Source organism: Chiloscyllium plagiosum, unplaced genomic scaffold, assembly GCF_037043375.1.
Source record: "Chiloscyllium plagiosum isolate Xiang-an unplaced genomic scaffold, Cpla_swu_hap1 HiC_scaffold_4, whole genome shotgun sequence".
Classification (NCBI taxonomy): domain Eukaryota; kingdom Metazoa; phylum Chordata; class Chondrichthyes; order Orectolobiformes; family Hemiscylliidae; genus Chiloscyllium; species Chiloscyllium plagiosum.
Window position 1 is genome coordinate 19,916,508 of NW_028270142.1, and position 6,610 is coordinate 19,923,117.

At 33.9% G+C, this 6,610-nt stretch overlaps 1 protein-coding gene across 3 annotated transcripts in view; it reads right to left on the reverse strand.

The window, feature by feature from the left end:
* LOC122549362 (transmembrane protein 200A) overlaps positions 1-6,610 on the reverse strand; it is a 43,963-nt gene that overhangs the window by 36,967 nt on the left and 386 nt on the right. The gene's annotated exons all lie outside the window — the stretch shown is intronic.

Consider the following 6,610-nt stretch of genomic DNA (forward strand, 5'->3'; position numbering starts at 1 on the left):
CTTTCTTTCATTCTCCAGTTTTCTGTCTTTTGTGGATTTATGAAACAATAGTTAACAAAAACAAAAATCAGCTCAAAATTGTCAGCTTTTTTTTCTGTATGTTGTAATTCTAACCTACATCTTCAACATAGGTTGTAATTACTAAATGTAGTGATTTTTAAAATTCTAACAGAATAATTTCATAGAGCTTCATCCATGGTATTTACTCCTAATGGTCATATATATTGATCCAAATTACTTTGGATTTGAATGGGTAACGCAATGTTGGTTTGTGCATACTGCTTCCATAAGTTTCAAAACTTCTCTTATGTGCTCAGGAATGTGAATTTCCTGACCCAAAAATAGCCTCTTTTAGTGTCATTATCTATTGAAACCTCTTCTAATGGTGATGCATAAATTTTATGAACTCAACGTGCTCTGCATGGCTCTTTCCTAGCTGTTTTCCCTCAGCTATTTCATTTGCTTTGCTATCTTTTCAAACCACGACAAAGAAAACACACCAAAACCACTTCTTCAAATTTTGATAGGGCTTGTACAACTTTAAACATTTTAGTACTGGTCTTCATGTTATAGCTGGGTCTTCCTAGACAAGGCCTTCTTTCACATAGGAGATCTCTTTACATTTCTAACTATCTAGGCTGGTATTCTTTTCTAAATTTCCTGTCTTGTTCCTTTTCTCTCTGCTGAAACTCTGGTCCCAGCCTCTTAAACTCTCTCTTTCCTAATTCTTTTAAGTTTATTTATCTTTCCATTTTAAGCTGCTTTAGTTCTTTCTCTTGTTCAAGTAATTTCAGTTGCAATCAAATTTTCATGAACTCAAATGCTACCCACTATGTCTCGTGCATTTCCAATGCTGTGCCAATTGATTAATAATCTCTGCCATCTTAGCTTTTATAGGAAGTTCCATCATTAATTCCTTATCCAATTCTATAACTTATCCTGAGTCTTATAAATCAGTCAGAGACACCTCAGCCATCTGCTGAATAATTTTAGCTACTTCCAAATCAGTCTTATTTTATAAGATGAGAAACTTAGTATCTGCCCTCTTTTGCCACTCATTCTAGCTCCATGTCCAATCACACGTTGACAATATTCAAACATCCTTTATCAAGCATCCCCATGGTTTTGTTATGGCCCTGATAGGAAGATTGCACCCATAATCAAGCCTGGCTATTCCATGAACAGGAATAAACATAAAAATGACCAAACTGAAATCACTAAAATGGTTACTTTGCCTGACTTCAAACACTAAGATTTAATAAAAAGCAGGTTTCATTCTGGATGTAGGTTTGCTTGCTGAGCTGGAAGGTTCATTTTCAGATGTTTCATCACCATACTAAGTAACATCTTCAGTGAGCCTCCGGATGAAGCCATTTCATTAACGAGCAAGAAAACAAAAACTTAATTTAGAGGAAACTTGTCCTTTAAAAAGTGGAAAACAGATTAACTACTCTGTTACCTTAAACCACATTCACTTTAAATCTTAAACATGAACACAGTAATTCACAGATAGGACAGTCAAGCCAGATAGTTCCACAGAAATATCATGGATGGAAAATACAAGCAAAAACAACAAACTCTGTGAATCAAAGCTCCAAGCCACAAGGCTAGAATGAGGTAACTTTCTCACTGATCTTTTGGTTTTTGGTGAATTCATATCATTGTTAACCGCAGAATATCTTCTATTTAGTAGGCAGTTGGTTATTTGAGTTAGAAGTTCTTATCTTCAGAGTTATTATGTGCTGTTTTGTTCCACTCACAGAGGAAGGAAGAGAGAGAATGAGTGAGGGTGCAAGATCTGTCTTTTGCAGGCTTTCTGAAAACTTGACTGTAATGCCTGCTCTTAGTTCTGTGACAATCTGCAACTTAACGATCCAAAAGCTGTTGATAGACACTTTTTTCTTGATCCAATGTCACCAGGTACTTGCTTATCTCACACAGTTCAAATCTAGATTTGGCAAAAGTTGGTGACCTTGTGCAATCAATAAATAAACACCATATAGTTCTTGAGTTGACCTTTAGGTTGTCAACAAAATAACTTGTTTATTATTTACAGCACAGCAGTGTCCAAATTTCCATTTCTTTTTTTCCTCAAATAAAATATATCGCTCTTATAACAAAGACTGGAAATACAGTAGTTAAGGTGCCAACATTGATTCGTGTGGTACCTCACTGGTAACAACTTGCCAAACTGAAAAAGAATAATTTATTTATACTCTCTGCTACCTAACTTTAGCCAGTCCTCTATCCATGCTGTTACACCCAGCTCTGTGATCCCTTGCCATGTTTACCAACTATTTAGTGTGGCATGTTATTAAATACTGTTGAAATTATTCCCTGTATCTTTCCTACTAGTTATATCCACAAATAGTTAACAAATTTGTTAAACATTAGCCATATTTTCTTAATAATGGATTCCAGTATTTCTACAATGAATTATGTGAGACTAAATGGCCGTAGTACCCTGCTTCCCTTCTCCCTCCTTTCTTGATAATGGTATACATTTTTTATCTTCCAATCCAACGTGACAATTTTTATGTCACACTTGTTATTGGAGGTGAGTGTGAATAAGTTAAGAGAGAAGAAATTAATAAGAAATATATACTGGTAAAGCAGGGGTTATTTTGGCAAATATGGTGCTACAGTAGCGAACAGTTTGCCTGAGGACAGCAATACCTGCGAATAATTTATGTGGTCCACTCAGATCAAGCAATGAAAGGTTCAATTAGTTGGTCGCCATTGGCATTGAAATCATTATTTCTTGATTTTAAAGGAAACAGTTTGTGGCCATATCAGGAGAAAGATCAAGGGGGGACTGGGATGGTTTTAATGGTGACGAGGGCATCAAAATTTATCGTGAAAAAGTGTGATTCAGCAGATGGTGGCTGTAGAGATGTCAAAATCTCACTTAACACCTTGATAATTCTAAAAAAAAACTATTTAAGCATATTGCAGAATCTAGCTAGGAATATATTTTATCATGTTTTAGGTACTGTACCTCCGGAAATTATTTACATATATTTTGTCATTAAGCATCATAACTTAATATCAAGATCGAGAAAGATAACATAACAAATAATTAGAAATCAATGTGCATGGAAGAGATGAGAAACAGCACAGAGACACAGCTTCTTATCTTCACACTAGTGCCTACCTCTCTCTAAAGAATACGATCTTAATTCATATTACCAGTTTTTAAATTTGCCAGAATGAAAAATGGATTCAAGTGTGATCACTACACTTGTGAAATTAAAATCTCCAATTGTGAAAATATAAACAAATTGGCCAAATAATGAGTACCTTAATTGAAATGGCACAAGCTCTGTTTAGAAATTGTTCAGGTAAAATAGTAACTCACAGTTTGCTTCTGACTAATCAGCAGCATTTTTGTCTCAAATTACAGGGAAACAGGAGTAATCACTAGATTCAAATATCTTTGTTCAACTGCGTACGGAAGGGATCCTGCAGAAAAAGGCTTAGGTACAGTAATCTGCAGTATAACATGCCCATGGGCTACACTCACTAATACTATTTGGAGATGAAAAAAGATTATTTCTGCTTGTTTCAGTATTCAACATTATTTTAAACCTGTGTAGAGTTGTTGACTCAATCTATACAAGAATTGTAGCAAAGTCTGAGTGAACCCCTTCCCTTTCACATAACACAATTAAAGAAAAGAACCATATCCTTACCCAAGTACAACAGCCACAGGAGGAGCAGCAAAGAAAAAAAATAATCATTATCTCATAGGCTAGGGAGTTATCTCTTCCAGTTGAGAGAGTACATGATAGTCTTTTCACTTTACCATAAGTCACAGAACTGTCCATTAACTTAACTTCTACAGCAAGTAGCAGAATTTCCTAGTTGGACTATTCTATTGATATGGTAACAATTCCTAAAAAAAATCATTGTGATAAGCATGCAATTTTTCTTTAATTCTTGATCAGTAAATATATCTCATATGAAAGACCCTATACGTTAAAGGTTTCAATAGGTTTACATGCCAACAAAATGATCACACCAAAAGACTCAATTTAAGGCAACAATTTTATTACTTTCATGACATATGGGAGGAATGAATATTGTGGTTCACAATTAGCCAGCAGAATGGATGCAATAGTTTTATTTTACATTAATACATATCTAATTGATTTTGAATTAAATCACAGAACTGTAGATGAATGGAAGCAAACAGATTTACCTTACACTGGACAGAATTCCATATTTGTACATTGGTCCAAGCTTATCATAGGTTAATACATTGGTGATACCCAGGCAGTTGTAACTCATTTCTGACCTATTATTTTGCAATGCAAGTACAAGTGATTTTTTAAAAAAAATCTTCTATTTATTTCACAAATTAATCAAAATAGTCAGGAGGTTTTAAGAAGAAAAATAGTGATGTCACAGATACAAGGTGATGATGAATTAACACAAGAGTTAACACAAGTTTTACGAATTCTGATTTGTAAATATGTCATTGATAAAGGTTTACAAAAATCACAAAGGGATAAAGTTATTGGATACAAGCAATATACAAATTGCTATTTTAGTAAAAGTAGTTCACTCCAATTTAGAGCAATAACTTGACACACTTCAAAATAAAAAAAATTACAAAAATAAAGCCTGATTGACTAAATGCAACTTGAGACTATAAATCCTAAATTAGATACTTGTGAACATGTACGACACTTAAAATATTTCTACATTTGCAATTCTATGATGCCTAGCTTACAGTTTTGTCAAAGGTAAAAAAGGTTTACACGAGATGCAGACTAGCAAAACAATTATCATGTACTGTTCTAGTGTTGAAATTACAGCAGCTCCCTTTGTTCACTCATGTCACTGATATTACAGTTAGCTAAACCTCTCCAGTCTTGGATCACTGTATCTACAATAATTGTAAATAAACATCAAAAATGTTTAAAACCTTCAGGAAATATAATGGAAAATAAGTTCCAGGCTGGCTTATGTGATTGTAAAATTATGTTAATAGAGCAAAATTAAAATTTAGAGAAGCAGCAGCTGCTTTGATGATAATCTCAAAGGATGACGAGCGAGGTGGAAAAGTAAGAAAAGGAAGAGTAATCAGACTCTATACACAACCAACAAATGCTTTGATATCAGTTTCACTTGCTGTTTACATTTTGCCATTTCTACATACTTTTATTTTCTTGCCTCTGGTCCTTACTTGCTTTAAATCAATGAAAAAGCACAAGTACAGATCTGCATGCAAAAGCCTTTTTAAGCCTGAATCGCAGGAAATTACTAATAACATAGAACACTTTTTAGTACTAAGATTCAGCAATGTTGCTTCAGTTAACTGTACTTCCTTTACATTCAACTTATAATCTGTCTCTATGATGTGCATATCCATGTAGCTTCAATAAACATATGGCAGTGAATTTGCAGTGAATTGATAAACTTTACCCCTTGTTTTCCTAAAGCTGAGAAGCGGTGGTTACAAGAATTTTAAATCGCCCACGTATTCACAACTAATTACCATTCCTTCTGGGGAAAACACCATGTGTTTCTAAGTATTTATGCATACATGCACATTTTAGACTTATGGACCTTCATACAAGCATATACACAGACCATACAGTTAGAAATGGTACGTTCACAGTACACTCAGCAAAAAGTTACACATCTGGGAGCAAGATTGCTTTATTTTCCAAAGGCCAAGGATGTTTGAGTTTAGATGACTGAGGAAAAAGAACAAAGGCTAATACCCAAATCACTGTTGATTAAAATATATATGCAGTATCGTCATAATTAAACAACACTGACAATATAATTCTCTTTGAATGAAAAGAAAGCCTGTGACTTTGCAAAGAAATAATTGAACATGTTTTAGCTTCTTCTACTAGTTACAGATCATTTGGAGAATATCAATTTTCAAGTGAAGGTTGAGTAAAGATGATAATAAACAGAAAATAATTATTGTGTTTTAAAATAAACATTGCTGAGCCTTACGAAGACATGCCAACCAAGTTATATCAGGAAATCAAATCCAGCTCCATTCTATCTAGTAAAGCAATTTTACTAGAATTATATACAGAATACAGATTGCTAATTGATAGTTTTTTTGGGAGGAAATAAATTCTTTCTTTGTTAAATTTTAGATTCAGGTTTGTTTATGATTTTATCTGTTGCACCCTACTGGGAATTAACAGATGTATATGTCATCTCACATTTGTTGACTTTTTAGTTATTTTGTTTGAAAGCATACGAAAACAACAACAACTTTAGAATGGATTAATGACAATCAACAAAGATTTGATGATGCAAAGTTTCCTAGAAAATGAAAAACTGTAATTGCCCACTTCACACTTTTTAGACAATAAATAAATGGCATCGCATCTTCCAAGTCTTTCAACACTTAAGAGTAAATGAAATAGGTTTAGTGCTCACCGAGATCTCAAGAAATAATGCTATTGCATTAACAAACAAAAAAGTCGCGTCCAGAAATTGCGAACTGATTAACTTTGGAAGAGGTTTATTTAGAGATTTTTAAAAAGAACATTGAGCAGAGGTTGCTGCTGACAGCTCGACTCGCCCACTTCAAAATGGAGGCCGGCAAGAGATGGCTTCAAGGGGCTTCACTTAC